Here is a 20770-nt window from a genome sequence, read left to right as displayed (position 1 = left end):
ATATATATAATAACTTGTAAAAGCTCAACTAACATATCATGACCGAAAGTTAGGTACACATATTTTTGTTTTCTCATCAATTCAATTCTTTCATATGAATCTAATACCCAAATTAATTAAATTACCATAACAACCAAATCAAATGTCATTCATACCATTAATTTGGTCCGTAAGTGAACACCGAATATTTATCATGCATATGTCCTAGTTCTTACCTAACTAGCACATGATCTACTTAAGCATAATTAACAACTATCGTGTATCATAAGGCCAAAACATATAACAACTATACTCAAACCAAAATCACACATATGCACAACCCTAAGTATTATACCCAACCATAAATCTTATGAACTTGTGTATAAATGTCGAACCATTGAACAACCGTACTCTTTAATTCATTCTAACATATAACCAAAAATATTTATCAACTAAATAAGATTTTATCCATCATTACAAGACATTAACCACCTATAGACAAATTTAAAACATAAATCTCTCATGCCATTTAACAAACATTTCGAAACAAATTTAAAATTTAACAGGCTCAATTATATGCATATAACTGAAATCACCAACCAACCTATACAGACAAAATAAATATCACAAACATCATCCATTTATATCACATATCATAGTAACTAAAGTAGGCTTATACCATGATCAAACCAAAACCGAATTTGAACATTTAAATTAGCCATTTTAACATATACATGCCATAATTTAAGTTCGATGATTTAAATACCAAAGCTGTGGATAGTGTGGTGAACTTTGCTGACGATCCCCGAGCTCGTAACTAGCTTCAAAATCTATAAAACAGAGTTTACATATACACACAGAGTAAGCTAACTTAGCTTAGTAAGTCATAAGCAAATAACAACTCAATAATATAGTCAACTTCTTAAAATTTAAACTGAACCAATTTACTATATCAATGTCGTATTTAGTTTCAACTTAAACATTCCATAACCACACACTGTTTAACTTAACTATCACTTTGGCCGAATACTTATAAGGTTAAAATTTTAAAAATTTTCATTCAACTTTCAAAGCCAAATATCATTACACAGTCAAATATACTTCCACTCATTTACACAAGCTCACAAAAAAAAATTAAACTTCATATACCAACATCACTCATTTGGCCGAATACACAAGATCATATATAACATCACATATGTACATTACTTATATGGCCAGATATATATGGTCATTTAGCTCAGTTTACTTACTCAAATTCCACATCAGCATGAAGTCTTGTAGGCATAAGCTTACAATAAATCACCGGCATAAAACCTGTTAGGCCTAAGCCTGTATCACACACGAACACAAGGCCTGCTAAATTCAAAGTCTGATTTTTATACACCGGCAATAAGCCTGCTGGGCATAAAGCCTGATTTAATTCACCAGCATAAGGCTTGCTAGGCTCAAAGCCCGAATGTCACTATTATAAAGCTGTCTCATAAACAATTCTTATATCGAAAATTCCAGATATTCCATATAGTTCATACTGACTTTCAAATGTTATAACTCAGTCGTAACAAATTCGTTAAAATAGCTCCCAAGCTTATTTACATTCGGCTTACATAGATATATATTCAAATAATTCATTTCACCATATGGAACTCATATTTATTTAAAAATAACATTGTTTAATTGCTTAAAGACTTACCTCGAACGATGAAAAATCGGTACGGATAGGCTAATCGACAACTTTACTTTTCCCCCGATCTAAATTCGATTTTCTCTTTTCTTGATCTAAATTAATATAAATTAAAATTATTAAATCAAATATTCAACCAAATTCATCCAAAAACACACAAATGGGCAAATTACACTTTTACCCATGATATTTCACATTATTCACAATTTAGTCCATATTGTATAAAACAAAAGATATGTACAATCTCATAACAACATAGTTTGGCCGAATATTCCTTATACTCATGCTAGTCCATATATTTCATTTATTTCAAATTTTACTCCCTCGATTTATTATTTTTACAATTTAGTCCTAATTACTCAAAATCATCAAAAATTCTAATACAAAACATGTTAATTTAAAATATATCTTTAATATTTCATCATCAAACATCACCAAACACAAATATTCATCAATGGCATAACTCAAAACATTCATCAAAATCAGAAATTCTAGCATGGATCGGATAGTATTCGAAGTAACGATTTCAAAAACGTAAAAATTATCAAAAACCGAAACCGAACTAACCTTGAATCAAGCTTGAGAAATGGCCAAATATCACCAAGCTTTAGTTTCTTTTATTTATTTTTAGTTTCGGTCAAAGCATGCATATATGAATATCATTTTATTATTTATGTTATATTACAACATATATTATTTCATCTTTTACTATTTTAACCTTTACTAATTAATATAAAATCTTCATATTGGTTGTCTACAACCGTCCAACTTATTTAATTATGGCCTATTTGCATTATAAGTGCTCTATATTAAAAAACCACAACACTTCAGCCCTTATGCTTTAAACTACATGTTTGCAATTTACGTGATTAAGTCATTTTATTAAATTAAGCACACAAACAATCAAATTTTCATACGAAACTTTCACACATGCAAATTCACATATGATAAACATGAAAAATAATATTTAAATATTTTTCTAACTTGAATTCGTAGTCCTGAAACCACTGTTTCGATTAGGGTCTAAATCAAGCTGTTACACCCAAGCCATGTGACGATTGTGCGTTCAATTTTTGTGACAAACAAGGGCTAAACTCAAGCCACATGGGTGTGTGACATGACCGTGTGGCCCAACACGGGCCCCACAAGATCGTGTGGCCCAACACAGGCCCCACATGACCGTGTTCCCTTTTTAACCCCCAAACCCTAACATTTTCTTCACTTTTGTCTTCTTCCTCAAAGCCTCCCCTTAACTGCCGCAGCCATCAAACCCCTCAATGTCGACCCCACCAACAGCCGCCTCCTCTACTGGTCGACCCCCTTCCCCCTTCCCTTTCCTTTATTTTTCTTTCTTCCCCATCCTTTCTTATATTCCCTTCCCTTTCTTTTCCCCTTTCATCTTTTTCCTCTACCCCCGAACTTTCACCTCCATCATACGCGCACACCAGTTTTGTCCACCGCCGTCTGCACCTCCGACCATTGATTGTGGTTTCCTCTTTCACCCTCACCTCTATTTTATCCCATTTTACTTATTTACTCATTTATTTCTTTGCTATTTCTTGATTGCTATTTCATTTTAAGTTTAGTATATTTTTCGTTAATTATTTAGTTTTTGATAGTCTTCATTATTATTATTGTTACTATTTAGGATTATTGTGATTTAGATTTTTATTATTACTATTTTGTTTTAGTTTTCTGGATTTTTCAAGTTTTTCTTTAGCCTATTTTATTATTAGTACTTATATTTTCCTATATTTGCATCCATCTGTTTAGTTAGGTGTTGTCTTATTCCTTACTGCTATTGCTATGTCCCTATTATTCTAGTTTTTACTTTCATTAGTGTTAGGGTATACACCTCTGTTATTTCCAAGAACACCATCACAAACACATGAGGCAGGAAGATTGTTGTCCCCATTTCGTAAAAGCGGAAGGTCCTGGCGCAACCCCCTCGAGTGCTTCGACTGAAGCTTGTCACCCGCTGCTTCGATTCTCCTCCAGCCCACAGGATGACTTGTTTCAGCTTTTGCGCGTGCGACCACCAGGTGTGGGTCGTTGTATTGATTGGGCTACTTTAGAGCATATAATGACCCGAATTTTACCAATACTGGAAAAGTGTAATTTCGGGTCTCTGTTTATGAAAAATGGATTCGTAAATATTTATTAAAAATATTTATGAAGTTAAGTAAGTGATTAATTAAAGTTTAATAAAGTGAATTTAGCTTAATTAAGAATAATTAAGTAGAAGGATTAAATTGAATAAAGAATAAAAATCTAATTATAGAATAAAGAAAAGTCAAGGGACTAAGTAGGCAATTAAGCCAAAAGGTGGTGACAAATGTATGGTGAAAATAAGGTAGATGTGTAAAAATGAAATATGTACACGTGTATTATACATGTGTATTTACTTAATTGATAAGTAAAATTATAATAATTAAAGTATATTATATTAATTTAATATTATAAAGTAATTAAAATAAAAGAAATAAAGAAAAAGGAAAAAGAAGGTCACGAATGAAGCAGGGAAAGAAAGAAAGAAAAAGAAAGGAAAAATTAGGACTTTGAGGTTTCAAGCTTAATTGGTAAGTCAATTTGATCCCTTTTCTTGCAATTTTGATGTTTATGGAATCCTAGAGAAGAGTACTACATGAATTATATCAAAAGTTAGGAAGTTAATGAATTTTTTTGTGTTGATTAAGTTGAACAAATTTGTAACACCCCAAACCCGGCCCAAACATTACAACCGAATCCGGCGTGTCACATTGAAGTGTTACTAGAAAAGTCATGTTTTATCTAAAGTCTTTCTTAGTGTTTAAAGAATATCTTCGTTAAAGATTAAAGTGAATGGAAGCTGTGCACCAGGTAGGATGCCAGAAAAGATGAGGTGAGTCAATTAGACTGCTTAAGTACCCAGCTCTTTACGGATCCAATCCTAGACATGCACACAACCATTGCCACACTTTAACTGATTGATTGTTCAGAGAAAACCAATTCGTTTAAAACCATTTGAAAAGGTTATTAATTTTGAAAATGTTTTCGTTGCGGAAGCCTTGCTTTGTTATCGCGATATTTTGAAATCAAGTAACCTTTTTAAAATGCGCCCTAAAGCTATTCAATTTCAAACAGTTAAAACAATATCATATCTAAGCTAACAAAACATACTAAAAACAACTAAAAATAATTAAAGCGGCCTTATTACAAATTAAAACCTGAAAACATAAAGGAAATAATCTAAAATAAAAGTGAAGGTATAAAAACTTATTTTAAACAGTCCACATGGCCACTCTAAATCCCTCTAGCTCCAAGTCCACCGATCTAAGGCTCACCTGCAAAGATTGGAAAAAGGGGGTGAGTTTGGAAAACTCAGTGTGTAAAGTAAACCCAACTAGAGCCTAAATCAGTTCAAGCTCTACTGGGCCTAAGCCCTATTCAGAAATCAGAATTAACTAGGCCTTAGCCCATATCAATATTAATCTGGGCCATAGCCCCTTACAGTATCAGAGTATACTGGGCCTAGCCTATATCAGTGTCAATCTGGGCCGTAGCCCTATTACAAGTCGAGATATGTTGGGCCTTGCCCATATTAACAAGTTGGGCCCATTTCAATACAGTTGGCCCATAACAAAATAGTCTCATATAATTAATGCATGATAACCCCATCCAACCCTGCACTTGCCTCCGTCCATCCCTACACTTCCTGTGGGGAATAAATCACCCACGCCATCCCTACACTTGCAGTGTTAGCATCGGTTGCGACACTAACTATAATCCGCAGCAAAGTTGCTTATATCAGAATATGTGGCACAGCCACCAGAACGGGTTCTTCCTCCATAACAAAACCCAACCCCATGCAGTATGACATGTATGCAGAATATATATATAATTAACAAGGCATGCTTCAGAAAGACAGTCAGATTATAGCGTAAGAACAGTTATTTACCCTCGAAGGAAGTAATCGTAAACTTACCCCTTTAGAGGTATTACGGTATTTCTACCTTATAGAGGTATTTCAGTAATTTTATCAGTCTTTTTAGGGTTTCATGCTCACTACAGAAATTAACGTATTAATAGAAACACTTACCGAGCATTTTTACTGAATTGGGCCCGTTGGCCCATTAACCCGATTTCGGCCCATTAAGCCTAAATATACTGAAGTGCACGAAATTGCGCATTCTGCAATCTTACCGTTGAAGTTACCAAAATTATCAATATAAACAATCTCACGAGCGCTCGCACGCTTCCAACTTCTCGAAATATCGGCTTTTCGGTATTTCGACTTTTCGGCTTTTGCCGATCTAGTTTACCAGTGGGTGTCGTTTACACACTTGATTTGTGAAAACTGCTACCGAAATCTCCCACGATATCCTACAATCGGTCACTAGACATATCAGATCCAAAGTATAATGGCAAACATCATAAACTTACTTACCATAATCGGCCATCAATACATATGGCCCTTGAGATCCTACCTTTGCCAAAACTAGTGAATAGATCTCGATCTAGTCGTTCCACTTGTCCAAGCCTTTGATCAGCAGCCTCTAGATCACACTAACACCAAAACAAATCAATTGTTACAACCATTAGAGCCTTAAGATCCATTCGACGTCCACCCTATGCCTTTAGGGATTTCGGCTTTTCTAAAACCTGAAATAAAGAATAGATCTGAATACTTACCACAGGTTCTTTCAACCAAAATGATTCCACTTCAATTTCTACTCAGATCTGATGCAGATCCAGCCCTTCAACACTTGCAAAAATCGAATCTTAGAGATCTAAAGATTCAGCTATATGTCCCTAAAAACTATGGTGTTTTCGACTTTTGGAACTGTGAAGAGAAAGATGATTTGGTATGGTGGTTTTTGCAGTGGTATTGTCAATAGAGGTTGAGGTTTAGAGGATGTGAAAATCAACCAAAAGAGATGAAGAAAATAGGAGGATTTTGGCTAGAAGAATTGACACAAGAAACAACTTTTGGGATTTCAGCTTTTATGGCAATCGACTATGGAGGTTTAGAAAAGAATGGGAATAAAAGAGGAGATGAGTAGAATGGTAGGAATGTTTCGGCTAGAGAAGAAAAGAAGGAGAAAAATAAAATAGAAGAAGAGAGGAGAAGAGAACGAAGAATTCGGCACTCAAGAGATCTAACTTTGCGTTTTTCGGCTTTTTGAGATACTGAGAAGAGAATAGAATGAAAGGGAAGGCTCTAGGTGGCTAACCCTAATTCAGCAAAACAAAAAGAAAATAAAGCTTGCCCTAATGGCCATTTAGACCCACGGCCCAACCCTCCTAAAGCCCTAACCGAATTTCCACTTAAGCTCTATCACATGCCCGGCACATGCACAAAAAAAGAGAGTAACAATACGCTTACCTTGTGGCTTGAACTTTGGCTCCCCCTAAACATCCACACGTCACTCCCCAAACACCTAGGTGGCGCCACATGCCACTTTACCACAGATCTTTTTGTGTCCTATTTTACCACCTCAACTTTAAAAGCCCATATCGCCAGAACTCTCTCTCCCAAGATTAAAAAATTCAGGAATTACCTCGAATTAAATTTACTCCTGGGCCTTTTTCCCACACCATAAACCCTTCGTAATTTATTTAATTACTACACTAGACATACGAAATAATAATAATAATAATAACATCCAAATTTTTTGGGCCGTCTTCTACCCGAACCCAGACTCAAGGCCTAATACTTTCAAGCCCAAAAATCGAGGCGTTACAAAATTAAAGAATTATGAGTTTTATTGATAAGAATTTAAGTTAGATGTGGGAAACAGATTAAATTATAAAGAGAAAGTTAAGTTTTGACATGGTAAGGACTAAGTTGAAAGAAATTTAGAATTTAAGTTTTATGTTGAATATGAAATGCTGGAATTTATTTTAAGCAAGTATGAAGATGAAAACTTAAGTTAATTTTGAAGAAAAAGAATGGTTATGGTGAAAGGACTAAATTGGAATTTATGGAAAAGTTACATGAAAATCTTCAGAATGTAATATTAATGACTTTGAATGAATGTAAATTTTTCCGTAGCTAACGTAGCACCGGAAATGTCATCGAAGAAGGGGAAAGAGAAAGTGGATAAGGATATCGAGTAAACTCGAGAATTACGATTTGTATTTCTATAAACTAAACTTAATAGTTAATTGTTACGTTAATATTTGAATTGCTTGAGAATGGAAATGTTAAGGTAAGAATTATAATGTTTTATAATTTACTGAATTTGATTATTAATTGTTGTATCATGATTGATATGTGACAAGTAATTAAAGTATGAAATATTTGAATGTGTGTTTATTGGAAAATGAATTAAAAGGTATGTTGTATTAAAATTGAATTACATGTGAATTGATAAAGAAAGATATTGAAATGAAGTGAAATTAAATTACGAATGAAATCGAAAATTTGAAAGTTTACTGAATACCCTATTAACAATGTCGGGCTAGTCGGATATAGTTGGCATGCCATAGGATCAGTAGAGTTAGGGATATTCCGACTCTGTGTCGATGAGACACTTTAGGTGTCGCCAGACTGTGATTGTTCCGGATTCGTTCCGATGAGGTACTTTGTGTACTGTTACTGTTACTGTTACCGTTGTGGTGTATTCTGGCTTCGGCTGATGAAACACTGTATTATATCCCTGGTGTGTGGGTTGGATTTGGATCCGTGTATCCGTCCAGGTCCAAGTCATGTTAATAGGGGTAATGAAAAATATTACAGACTGTTTGCTACTGAATAATTGACTGTTACAGAATAAACGACTGATACTAAATAAATGAAAATTACTGATTAACCGATTATTATTATTGACTGACTGGTACTGAACGAAAAGATCAATTGGTTGTTACCAAAGAATATTGATTGTTATTGAAATAAGATAGTACAAAATATTGAATGAAAGGTGAATAATCAAGGATATCAAAGAATGAATGTTACTAATTTATTATTTATTGACTGTTATATCTAAAAAGACTGCTTGATTGCATGACAGATGAAAATTACTGTATAGTAATAAAAGTATATTCAAGACCGATTAATAAGGTTTTAAAGCTAAATAATGAAAAGTAAATGGTTAAAGTATTAAGATTCTGAAGTAATGTTTAAAGTTTAAGAATACATGAATGTTGACTGCTAATGAAAGTGAATGTTATATTAATTGTTGAATGATGAAATGAAAGGTACAAATGGACAATGAAGGTAAACCGATTCAAATGGTAAGGTTTATATGTTATGAAATTAAGTTAAATGACTGAAGTATAGAGACTATGAAGTTAAAGTTTAAAGCTCGAATGTATATATGAATGATGAGTATTATTATTTAGTTATTTACAAGTTTACTATGATTAATATATGACTTAAGTAAATGTTAAATTTCTTACACTATTCAGTAAATCTGTATATAGAAAAACCACTGAGTTTATACTCAGCGTACGGTTGTTTCCATGTGTAGGTTAAGCTAAAAAAAGATCGTCGAATCAGCATCCTAAGCCGATCCCGAACTCAACAAGGTAATATATGTTAATTGTTGATAATGGCATGTACCTAGGCTATTAAGCTAATAGAGTAAAAATGTTCAAGAATAGTTTAAAAATGTTAGGTCATAAAATGAAATATGCATGCTTGAAAGTTAATTTAAGTAAGTTGTTTAAGATTGTACACGAAAATTTTAAGTCAATCTAGACTGTGGTTCCACTGAGAGTACATTGGTTGAATGTATTATTGTCAAGTTAGGTTAGCATTAAATATGTTTAATCAAGTTTTAATCATGTTAAGAGTCGGTAAAAATGTTATCTTAAAGCTTAAGTTTTTATAGGGTTAGTAACTTGCAAAATGAAGCTCATCATAAGTCCACACGGCGAGGTCACACGGGCGTGTGATCAGATCGTGTGAGACACACAGTTCACGCACGGGCGTGTGCTTTGGCCATGCAAAATTAACAAATTCTAAAGAAAAAGAACACGGTGTTCCCACACAGACGTGTAAGAAGTGTACACGGGCGTGTCCCCTAGGTCACACTGGCATGTGACACTGTTCACAAAAGAGAATTTTTAAGTTTTCACGAAAATGTTTATAAGCTTCCGATCGAACCCCGGTTGGATTCAAATGTTTATAGTAATCAATATAGGCCCATTTAAGATACAAAATGACATAATTTTAATTTATGTATCATAATTTTTCCCGTTTAATGCATAAAAGTATTGTAAATACTGGTAATGCTCCGTAATCCTGTTCCGGCGACGGGACGGGGTTAAGAGAGTGTTATAGAGTAGGTTCAACTTGGCCACCTTGTTTCATTCCATCTCGCCACTGCCCCATGGGATTGGTTCTTTTCAATTATCGAGCAAACCTATTCAGAGCTTACCTTAGAGTTTTGCACTACTTTCCATCTACAGCATGTGATGAATACCCATGACGAGGCCGGTAATATTATTTTTAGACTCGGTGGACTCGTACGACACAAAAGTGTACTAGAGTTTGGAGCTACTTTGGGCCTTTACATGGAGGAGTTTATGGCTTCCGAGAATTTTTTACATCTTCGACGTTACACACACTACTCACCCTCATGCTGTTGGACCGACCTTAAGGCGAGTACTGTTCCCTATGACGCAAGTCGCTCAAAGGCAACTTCTCTTCCTCCAGCACTACGTAACATCCATGCTATTTTGGCTCATACCTTGACTAGGAGAAGAGAGAGCACTCACGTCATTAGCACCACTGATGCTTACTTCTTATGGAGCATGGCGATTGGTCATGTATTTGATTTGGCATATTTTATCTCCTTCACTTTTTGCCACCAGACAGACCGCCATAGGGGGGGACCCATCTGCCTTGGTCCCTATGTGACTCACCTCGCTCGACACTTCGACCTTTTCGACACTCCAGAAATGTCATCGACACTCACACTAGTAAGCCAGATGTCTCCTCAAGGAATATCGAGTATGATATACATGAGAATGATAGAGCGACACCTTGGATTTGACCTTCCTCAGTACAGACTCATCTATTCTGATGACCAAGATGAGGCAGAGGATATTACTGATGCTGTTCTGTAAGCCCACAAAGCATCATCCAGCCTTTTGGACCAATCTCGTTGGTTCGGGCCAACTACCTTCTCAAGTATGCCTTTGATCTCCTTCTTTGCCAGTTTAGCTTACCCATTCGTCTACGGATGGTAAGCTGTTGCAACCTTGTGTTTCACTCCGTACTTTTCTAATGTTCACAAAGTGGGATACTTCATCACTAATGATAGCCCTTGGGGTTCCAAACCTTGTGAACACGTGTTTCTGCAAGAACTGTATTACAACCTTCGCATCATTTTTCTGATAAGCTTCAGCCTCGACCCACTTGGACACATAGTCTATTGCTACCAATATATACTTGTGACCAAAAGACGGATGGAAAGGACCAATAAAGTCAATACCCCATACATCGAACAATTTTACCTCAATGATGTTTGTTCGAGGCATTTCATTTCTGTTGGTGACATTTCCGACCCTTTTACATCGGTCACAGCTCTTCACGTATGTATATGCATCCTTGAATAATATTGGCCAAAAGAATCTGGCTTGCAATACTTTAGCCGCTGTACGAGTACCTCCGAAGTGTCCCTCACTCGGAGTTGAGTGACAATGGTATAAAATCTTTTGTACTTCATCTTCTGCCACACATCTCCTAATCATCTGATCTGCACACTTTTTAAACAAATATGGTTCTTCCCAGAAATAGTACTTCACATCGTGAAGAAACTTTCTCCTTTGTTGATATATCTTATCAATTGGCATCAAACCACAAGCTAAATAGTTAGCAATATCAGCAAACCAAGGGGTATTATGGACATGACTTACCTTCAGTATGTGTTAATCTGGAAACGTTTCCTAAATTGGTATAATAGGAGAAATCCCTTCTTCCGGCTCCAATCTAGACAAGTGATCTGCTAGTTGGTTTTCTACTCCCTTTCAATCTTGAATTTCTAGATCAAACTCTTGAAGTAGAAGCACCCACCGGATCAGTCTCGGCTTAGCATCTTTCTTGGCAAGTACTTAATTACTGAGTGGTCTGTATAGACAGTTACTTTGGTACCTACAAGATAAGATAGTAAGTACTTAATTGCCGAGTGGTCTGTATGGACAGTTACTTTGGTACCTACAAGATAAGATCGAAACTTGTCAAAAGCAAATACAATATCAAGTAACTCTTTTTCTGTTACCGTATAGTTCAGTTGAGCTCCTATAAGAGTCCAGCTTGCATAGTAGATGGGATGAAAAACTTTGTTCCTTCGCTGGCCCATGACAGCTCCTATCGCGAAGTCGCTTGCGTCACACATCAATTCAAATGGCAAATCCAAGTCTGGTGTGACGATTATGGGTGCCGTAACAAATCGACTCTTCAAATCCTTCAAAGCTCTTAAGCATTTATCATCAAACTTGAACGTCGTGCTCCAATAATTTGCATAAGGGTTTAGCACTTTTGGAGAAGTCCTTGATAAATCTTCGATAGAAACCGGCGTGGCCCAAAAAGCTCCTAACACCCTTTACAGATGCTGGTGGTGGAAGCTTCTCAATAACGTCTACCTTCGCTTTATCTACCTCGATCCCATGTCTCATTATCCGATGCCCTAGAATAATTCCTTCTCGTACCATGAAATGGCACTTCTCCCAGTTAAGTACGAGGTTTGTTTCTTCGCATCACCTTAGTACCTTAGCTAGATTGGCTAAACAATCATATTTGAAATGTAGCAGGTGCATTATATAAACCAAATCGCATGCGTCTAAATGCAAATGTACCATACGGGCAGGTGACCATTGTCTTGTGTTGATCTTCCAGTGCTACTGTAATCTGATTATACCCCGAATATCCATTGAGAAAATAGTAATAGACTCGCAGGCATCTGGTTTAAGAACAACAAAAGAAAGTGATCTTTCCTAGTCGTCTTGTTCAGCTTCCAGTAATCGATGCAAATCTTCCATCTCGTAATTATTCTCGTTGATACCAACTCGTTATTCTCACTTTGGCACGCACTGGACTAGACTTACCCACGAACTGTCTGAGATGGGATAAATGATACCTGCATCTAACCACTTGATAATCTCATTTATCACCAAGTCCTTCATTATTAGGTCCAGTCTTCGTTTCCATCAATCATCCCTTTTTCACCGTCTTTCAGGATAATCTTGTGCAAGCATATAGATGGACTAATACCACAAATATCGGTTATGGTCCATCCGATAGCCTTCTTGAATTGTTTCAAGACTAAGATAAGTTTTTCTTCTTGCTCAATAGTCAATTCTGCTAAAACAATCACAAGCAGAGTAGAAGCGTTACCTAAATAGACGTATTTTAAATGTGAAGGTAGTACCTTGAGTTCTAATTTAGGTGGTTCCTCGATTGACGCTTTTGGTTGGGCATACTCCCTCTTCTCTAACTTCAAAGATTCAAAATGGGATTGCGGATTAAATCCCCTTTGATTAGCCTCTAGCAAAGCTAAGTACTCATCCTCCTCTTCATTATTTGGAGGGTCCGATGCCAAAATTCCTTCCAATGGATCCTCAACAGAGTTGAGTTCCTTTTCCACTATTAAATTCTCTAAGTCAGATACTGTAGAACAATCATCAATAGCGTCAGGAAATCGCATAGACTTAAAAACATTAAATGTTACCTGGTCATCCTAAGCATCATAAGCTCGCCCTTCTGCACATCAATAAGGTCCTCCCAGTTGCTAAGAACGGTCTTTCTAGGATAACTGGCACTTTTTTGTCTACTTCAAAGTCTAGGATAAAAAATCAGCAGGGAAGATAAATTTATCTACACGTACCAATACGTCCTCGATTTTTCCTTCTGGATGTGCTAAGGATCGATCAGCTAGTTGAAGTGCAACCGCAGTACGTCTAACTTCACCTATCCTCAACTTCCTAAAAATTGACATAGGCATCAAGTTAATTCCCGCACCTAAGTCACATAATGCCTTACCACAAAACGTTGCTCCAATGTTGCAAGGTATGGTAAAACATCCAGGATCCTTCAACTTTGGGTGTAGTTTGTCTTGAAGATCGCTGCATTCCTTCGTCAAAGCTAACGTCTCAAATTCTCCAAGTTTTTGCTTCTTGAACAGGATATCTTTCATAAACTTGACGTAGTTTGGCATTTTTTCAAGTGCTTCTACCAACGGAATGTTGATATGAAGTTGCTTGAGTACATCAAGGAACTTCTTGAATTGAATTTCCTATTTCTGCTTCTGAAGTCTTTGAGGGTAAGGTGGTGAAGGTTTCATTACTGGAACTGGTACTGATTGATTTGTCATTGGTGGCAATTCTGCATCTACCGTATTTGTTAATTGATCAGAATTAGGTGGTTTTGAGGTTACTTTGTCAGTTTTTACAGATTCTGGTTCTGTTGAAACTGGGATTTCAACACTTGGTTGAACTTCCTCAAAGTCTTGAGTGTCAGCTGGCTCTTTTTCAGCTTCGATGGTATTGGGCTCTACTGTCTTTCCGCTCCTCAATGTCAACACTTTTCAATGTTCCTTCCCCGAATTTCTTGGATTCTCCGTATCACTGGGTAAAGCACCTTGTGGTCGGTTCTTAAGTTCAGCTGCAAGCTGGCCTATTTGGTTTTCCAAGTTCTTCAATGTAGTTGCTTGGCTTTGAATTAAGGTATCATTCTTCACCATGTAAGCCTTCAGTAGATTCTCTAAGCTATTGGATGATTCAGCTTGGACTAGTTTCTAAACTTGTTGGGAAAAACTAGGTGGCTGGGTCGGTCTAGGTTGGGCGTAGTTGTTACTGGTTCCAACCCCTTAGTTACTCCAGGAAAATTTTGGGTGGTTTCGCCACAATGGGTTATAGAAATTGGATTGCAGTCCTTGCCTTCCTCTATTTTGATTCTCGTTACCCATGTAATATACGAATTCGGGGTTCCATGGACATTCTTCGAACAAATGTTGTTCCCCACAATAAAACAGGCTATACTTTCAAATTGGTGAGGTATGATAAACCGTAATTCATACATATTTCTATCCCATGCCTAACACATTTTATGGATGATTTTTCATTAAAATTGGTGAATTCGATGCTCCTAATGTCTTAATTTCATGTTTTATACTTAAGTGAGTATAAGAGAGTGTAAGGAACGAGAAATGAGCCAAAAATGGAGAAAATGGGCCAACATATGAAATCAACACGGCCTGGACTTCCTCACATGAGTAGACCACACGGCCATGTCAATTTGGCAGAATCGAAGCACGACTCATACCGATAGACTACACGCCCGTGCCTATTTAACAGGCTTGACCACGGCCTGAAGTAATCACACATGGGCGTGTCCCTATCGAGCCCAAGTTTAGTCTAATTCAGAAAAGGCCAATTTTGAGGGTTCTTAGACATTCTAAAGCCCATAAATACACCCTAGAGGAGGAGGAAAAGGAGACCACAGAGAGGAAGCAGGGAACTGCTCAAGGAAAGTCGATTGATCCATCTCAGAAGCCGGATTCATCATCAAGACTAAAGATCTCCCCTCAATTTCCCTTCAGGAGTTTTGGGTTTTTCTTTATGTTTTGTATTCATTATTCTTCTGAGATGTTTACCTTTTTAGTTATGAACTAAAACCCCTAAATACCTAAGGGGAATGAAACCTAAGACAGATCTTGTTATTATTATCTGAATTGTATGATAAATATTTGATTTATTCTTAATTATGTGTTCTTAGTACTTGTCTTTATATTCCAAGATATTGATTCAAGTTAAGCTCTTATTCAGAGGAGGAATAAACCCTGTCTAAGAGTACATTTGTCATAATTAAGCGGAATTGATTGCGCGCCTAGAGATAAGGTGACAAGATTTTACCGGATTAGGGTGAAACCTAATAAGGGTATCTATAGATCGAGTTAATGCAACCCTAGGGAGTTAATTAGAAAGAGATTTCAATTATTCAACCTAGGGTTAGACGTTGTTAGTCTCGAGAGGGATAATAATATAACTTAAGGATTTCTACGGATCAAGTCAAATGAATAAATCGTCCGATTCAGATTCAAATAACAAGTGAAGTATAGGTTGATTTTTCCTTAGTTATTGTCTTAATTCAATCATTTTTCCAAAAGTAATTCCCCAATCCTATTTTTAGTGATTTCTTAGTTTAGTTAATTAGTTAGATAAACAAAACCCTTTTATTTTTTTGACTAGATAATAAAAAGAAAGTTAATACTAGTACTTTTAGTTCCTTTAGGTTCGATAATCCAGTCTTCCTAAAGCTATACTACTATTCGATAGGTACACTTGCCTTCATCATGATAATAGTTAGTTTCAAGAACGATTCATTATAAATATTTAAAACCTGTCATGAATATCACGTATCAAGTTTTTGGCACCTTTGTCGGGGAGCTAAGATATTAGGAACACTCGATTTTTATTACTTTAGCCATTTACTTTTACTTCAATTTAAATTTTATTCTAATTTTTATTACTAATTCTTCTCTTTCTGTTTTTTCTGGCAAGTTCTTATAGTTTATTACTAAAAGAAACCCGTCAGGACTATTACTTTTTGATAGTGAGATCGATCACACAATTCGCAGAAACCAAAGAGAAATAAGGCGAAGCTTAAGATACACAGAGAACGAGCAAGAGGACGATATTCAAACCACAACCAAGGAGATGGTTGAAAACTACCTCCACTCTCACGCTGATTATTCTCCAAAACACCAATTCAAGGAATTCATTTATCATTCAGAAAGTTTCACTTCTCTCCCTATCTTATGATTACATATCTATCTTTCTCAAATAGCTATCTTTGTACATTGAGGGCAATGTACATCTTAAGTGTGGGGGTCTTTTATATCAGAAAAATCCCTGAATTTTGTTTTATTCTCATGTGACCTTCTCATATCATTATTAGAATGAATTCCAATTAGTCTATAATGTTTATTGATATATCTTGAATTAAAACATAGGCATTTATGCATTGATTGTTTAAACTTTAAGACATTAGGGAATCAAGCATGATAAGTTGATTTTTGAAGAATTAAAAACTTTATGGTTGTTTCCCAAGTTTAGGTATTATTTTTAGTTGGAATATACAAGTTTAAACATAAAAAAGCCATAATTTTTGTGTGATCTTGAGCCTTTAGAGCATCTATTATTTCTTTCATACTCACTTTCATTATGAGTGCATCAGTATTGAATTGTTATTCTAGAACTTGCTTGATTATGCATGTCAAGACCACACCGTTTGACTTGATATGTCAAAATGATAAAGGCACTTAGGTTTAACCCACTCACTCCATAAAAGCCTACCTTTGTAATTAACCCTTAGTGAACCCCCTTGAGCCTAACAACCCATTCATTAATTTACCCTCAATGTTAACCCATAATTTATTATTGTTGAAATCCCCTAAATTAATTTGATCCCTATTTTTGTCGAGATTTGAGTTGGAATAGCTGCTTAGCTATGTTTTATTCTACTTTGTAATTTGACTTGTTTTAAAATAAATAAATAAATACATGTATACATATTAGTAGTAGTGATCTTCTGAGCTAAAGAAGTTAAATTCCATATTCTGAGAAAAAGCTCTGTTGTACGCAATTGATGACTAGTCATTTTTCTAGTTAGGCAATTTTTCAATTCAATCTCGATTCTAACCATTTCTTTCAGCTTGTGACCACACCCTCTAACCAAAACCACGTTACAACCCTCTAAAGACCTTTTGATTGATGTTTCATCTCAATTTATAGTGGTGGAGATTTGATTTTCATGCAAGCCTATGGTAATGACTTTTCATTATTGACTATTGAGTGCTTCATTTATTGTCCTTAAACACCTCGAGTGATTTGAGTGAATCTTTAGTGAGGATGTGAAACTCTGTGATATTTTGAATCAAAGGTATTTACTTAGACGAGGGGAGACACCTATGTTTTCATGATAAAATACTCAACTTGGAATGTTTGAAACTTTGATGTTCTTTCAGTTGAATTTTCAATGTATGATTACCTATGGATTATTTTGAGATATTATCGATAGAAATTATAAGTTAAGAAGAATTTGTTTTGATTATGAGTTGAGCATTTTGCTTGAGGACAAGCAAATGCTTAAGTGTGGGGGTATTTGATAAACCGTAATTTATACATATTTCTATCCCATGCTTAGCACATTTTATGGATGATTTTTCCTTAAAATTGGCGAATTCGATGCTCCTAATGCCTTAATTTCATGTTTTATACTTAGGTGAGCATAGAAGAGTGAAAGAAACGAGAAACGGGCCAAAAATAGAGAAAATGGGCCAACGAACAAAATCAACATGGCCTGCACTTCCCCACACGGGCAGACCACACGGCCGTTTCAATTTGGCAAAATCAAAGCACAGTTCACATGGGTGGACCACACGCCCATGCCTATTTAACAGGCTTGACCACGGCGTGTCACACAGGCGTGTCCCTGTCGAGCCCAAATTTAGTCCAATTCAGAAAAGGCCAATTTCGAAGGTTCTTAGGCATTCTAAATCCTATAAATACACCCTGGAGGAGGAGGAAAAGGAGGCCACAGAGAGGAAGCAGGGAACTCCTCAAGGAATGCCGATTGATCCATCTCAGAAGCCGGATTCATCATCAAGACTGAAGATCTCCCCTCAATTTCCCTTCAGGAGTTTTGAGTTTTTCTTTATGTTTTGTATTCATTATTCTTCTGAGATGTTTACCTTTTTAGTTATGAACTAAAACCCCTAAATACCTAAGGGGAATGAAACCTAAGACAGATCTTGTTATTATTATATGAATTGTATGATTAATATTTGACTTATTCTTAATTATGTGTTCTTAATTCTTGTCTTGATATTCCAGGATATTGATTCAAGTTAAGCTCTTATTCAGAGGAGGAATAGACCCTGTCTAAGAGTACATTTGTCATAATTAAGCGAAGTTGAATGCGCGCCTAGAGAAAAGGTGACAAGATTTTGTCAGGTTAGGGTGAAACCTAATAAAAGGATCCATAGATCGAGTTAATGCAACCCTAGAGAGTTAATTAGAAAGAGATTTCAATTATTCAACCTAGGGTTAGACGTTGTTAGTCTCAAGAGGGATAATAATATAACTTAGGGATTTCTATGGATCAAGTCAAATGAATAAATCTTCTGATTCAGAGTGAAATAACAAGTGAAGTCTAGATAGAACGTCCCTGAGTATCGCCTATTAAGAGTAAATAGGTACACTTGCCTTCATCGTGATAATAGTTAGTTTCAAGAAAGATTCATTATAAATATTTAAAACCTGTCACAAATATCACGTATCAAGGTGGTTGGGCTGCCAAACTATTAGACCCATTAGTGGTAAGATTGTTAAGCATTGAGGATATTGAAGATACCTGAGATGCGAATGAAGTGAGAGTGTCCACTTCATGTATTCCAGCGACTCGTCCTCCTGAAACGGCTCGATTGGTTGGCCATTGCTAATTGTTACTAGCGATCCTCTCGATGATTTTGTAAGCCTCATTACAAGATTTAGAAAGGAGAGTACCATTAGCGGAGACGTCCATTACCATCCTCGTGTGAGCGTTGAGATCATTATAAAATGTCTCAAGTTGGATGCAATGTGGGATTCCGTGATGAGGGCATTTCTATAATAATTCTTTGTATCGTTCTCATGCCTCATACAAGGACTCATCATCCATTTGTTAGACGGCAGTGATCTCGTTCCTCAACTTAGTGTTTTTGCTAGGCGGGAAATACTTCATGAGGAATCTTTCGGCTAACTCTTGCTATGTAGAAATTGAGTTTGGTGGCAATGAATTCAACCAGGCTCGAGCTCTGTCCCTAAGTGAGTATGGGAATAGCTTCAATCGTAATGCATCTTCGGGTACTCTGGCTAATTTGAAAGAGTCGTACACCTCCATAAATAGTCTTAGGTGAAGATGATGATCTTCAATAGCCATTCCACTGAATTGGCCCGCAGTTTGAAGCATCTGGAACATGACTGGCTTCAGCTCGAATTGTTGTGCCTTGATTTCGGGTCTCCTAATGCCCGGATTAAGATCGTTAAATACTGGCACAGCATATTGTCTTAAGGCTCTATCCCTATCATCAGCAATAAGGATAGGATTTTGAGTAAGGTTAGCTCTATTTCCTTGATTCATATTCTCGAAATTTATTCCTTTAGTCCTTCTCTGGTTCGCTTGTCTTCTTCACTGTCGAAAGGTTCGTTCTATCTCAGGGACTACAGGGAATAAGTCAATAATCTGGTCAATACTCATAAACACCTGAAGTAATCACAGAAAAATTAAGTAAAAATTTAAACAGGAAAATAAACCAAAGTGTAAATCTAACAAATTCACAAATAATGGCTTTTTTTTAAAATAGTTCCCGTCAACGGCGCCAAAAACTTGGAACGACGGAAAATGTGCAAGTGTACACAATGGCAACAAGTAATAAAGTGACAAGTAAATGTTGAGTTATCGTACCCACAGGGACTGTAAAAAGAATTATTTATGAAATTAATTGTAAAACACTTTTGTGAGGTAAAAATAATTTGGTTTTAAAAGATGGTCAAAAACTATTTAAAAACTAAGTAAATAATTAAAATAAAACAAATGAGTTCTAATGCACGATTTCAAATAAGATTTAATCAAGATAACATACTTGTGTTGGATTAATTATATTTCTTTAACTTAGAGTTATTAAACTTATGTTTATATTGCTACGAATAAATTCACGGCAACTCGGTAATTTGCTAACTACTGCTTATACATACTTATTAAATTAATCAATCTCTTGAACATTTTTCGATGTCAATCCAAGCGGTTAATCAATCTTCACAAGCATATAAAAGATTAAGTGAGGTAACAGGGTATTTCTACCTTGAAACAGTTTAATCACAAAAATCTTGCAAGTTATGTAAGGCATATGTATCGCCAAATACAATGCTAATTTAAACTGCAACTACCTTAGAAGAATAAACATGCACTGATTAAGCATTGTGTCTATTCATTATAATTTAAATACGATTTAATAATTAATTCATTAGTTATTTAACAATTATATTGTAAGAATAACTTAGGCATGATTTTACTTAACCAAGCAATTTATCGAGGCCTATAACAACATAAACATCATTTTAATAATTCAAGCAGGCAGA

At 35.8% G+C, this 20770-nt stretch overlaps 1 non-coding gene across 1 annotated transcript; it reads left to right on the top strand.

Moving 5' to 3' along the window:
• The first annotated feature begins 19236 nt into the window (after positions 1 to 19236).
• On the top strand, positions 19237 to 19343 carry LOC121208926 (small nucleolar RNA R71). Its single transcript, XR_005904047.1, has one exon. It is a non-coding gene; the product is annotated as a small nucleolar RNA R71 (small nucleolar RNA).
• The last annotated feature ends 1427 nt before the right edge of the window (positions 19344 to 20770 follow it).

The sequence above is a fragment of the Gossypium hirsutum genome, chromosome A10, assembly GCF_007990345.1.
Source record: "Gossypium hirsutum isolate 1008001.06 chromosome A10, Gossypium_hirsutum_v2.1, whole genome shotgun sequence".
Taxonomy (NCBI): domain Eukaryota; kingdom Viridiplantae; phylum Streptophyta; class Magnoliopsida; order Malvales; family Malvaceae; genus Gossypium; species Gossypium hirsutum.
Note: the sequence above shows the minus strand (reverse complement) of the source record. Positions and strands in the feature narration are given on the sequence as shown.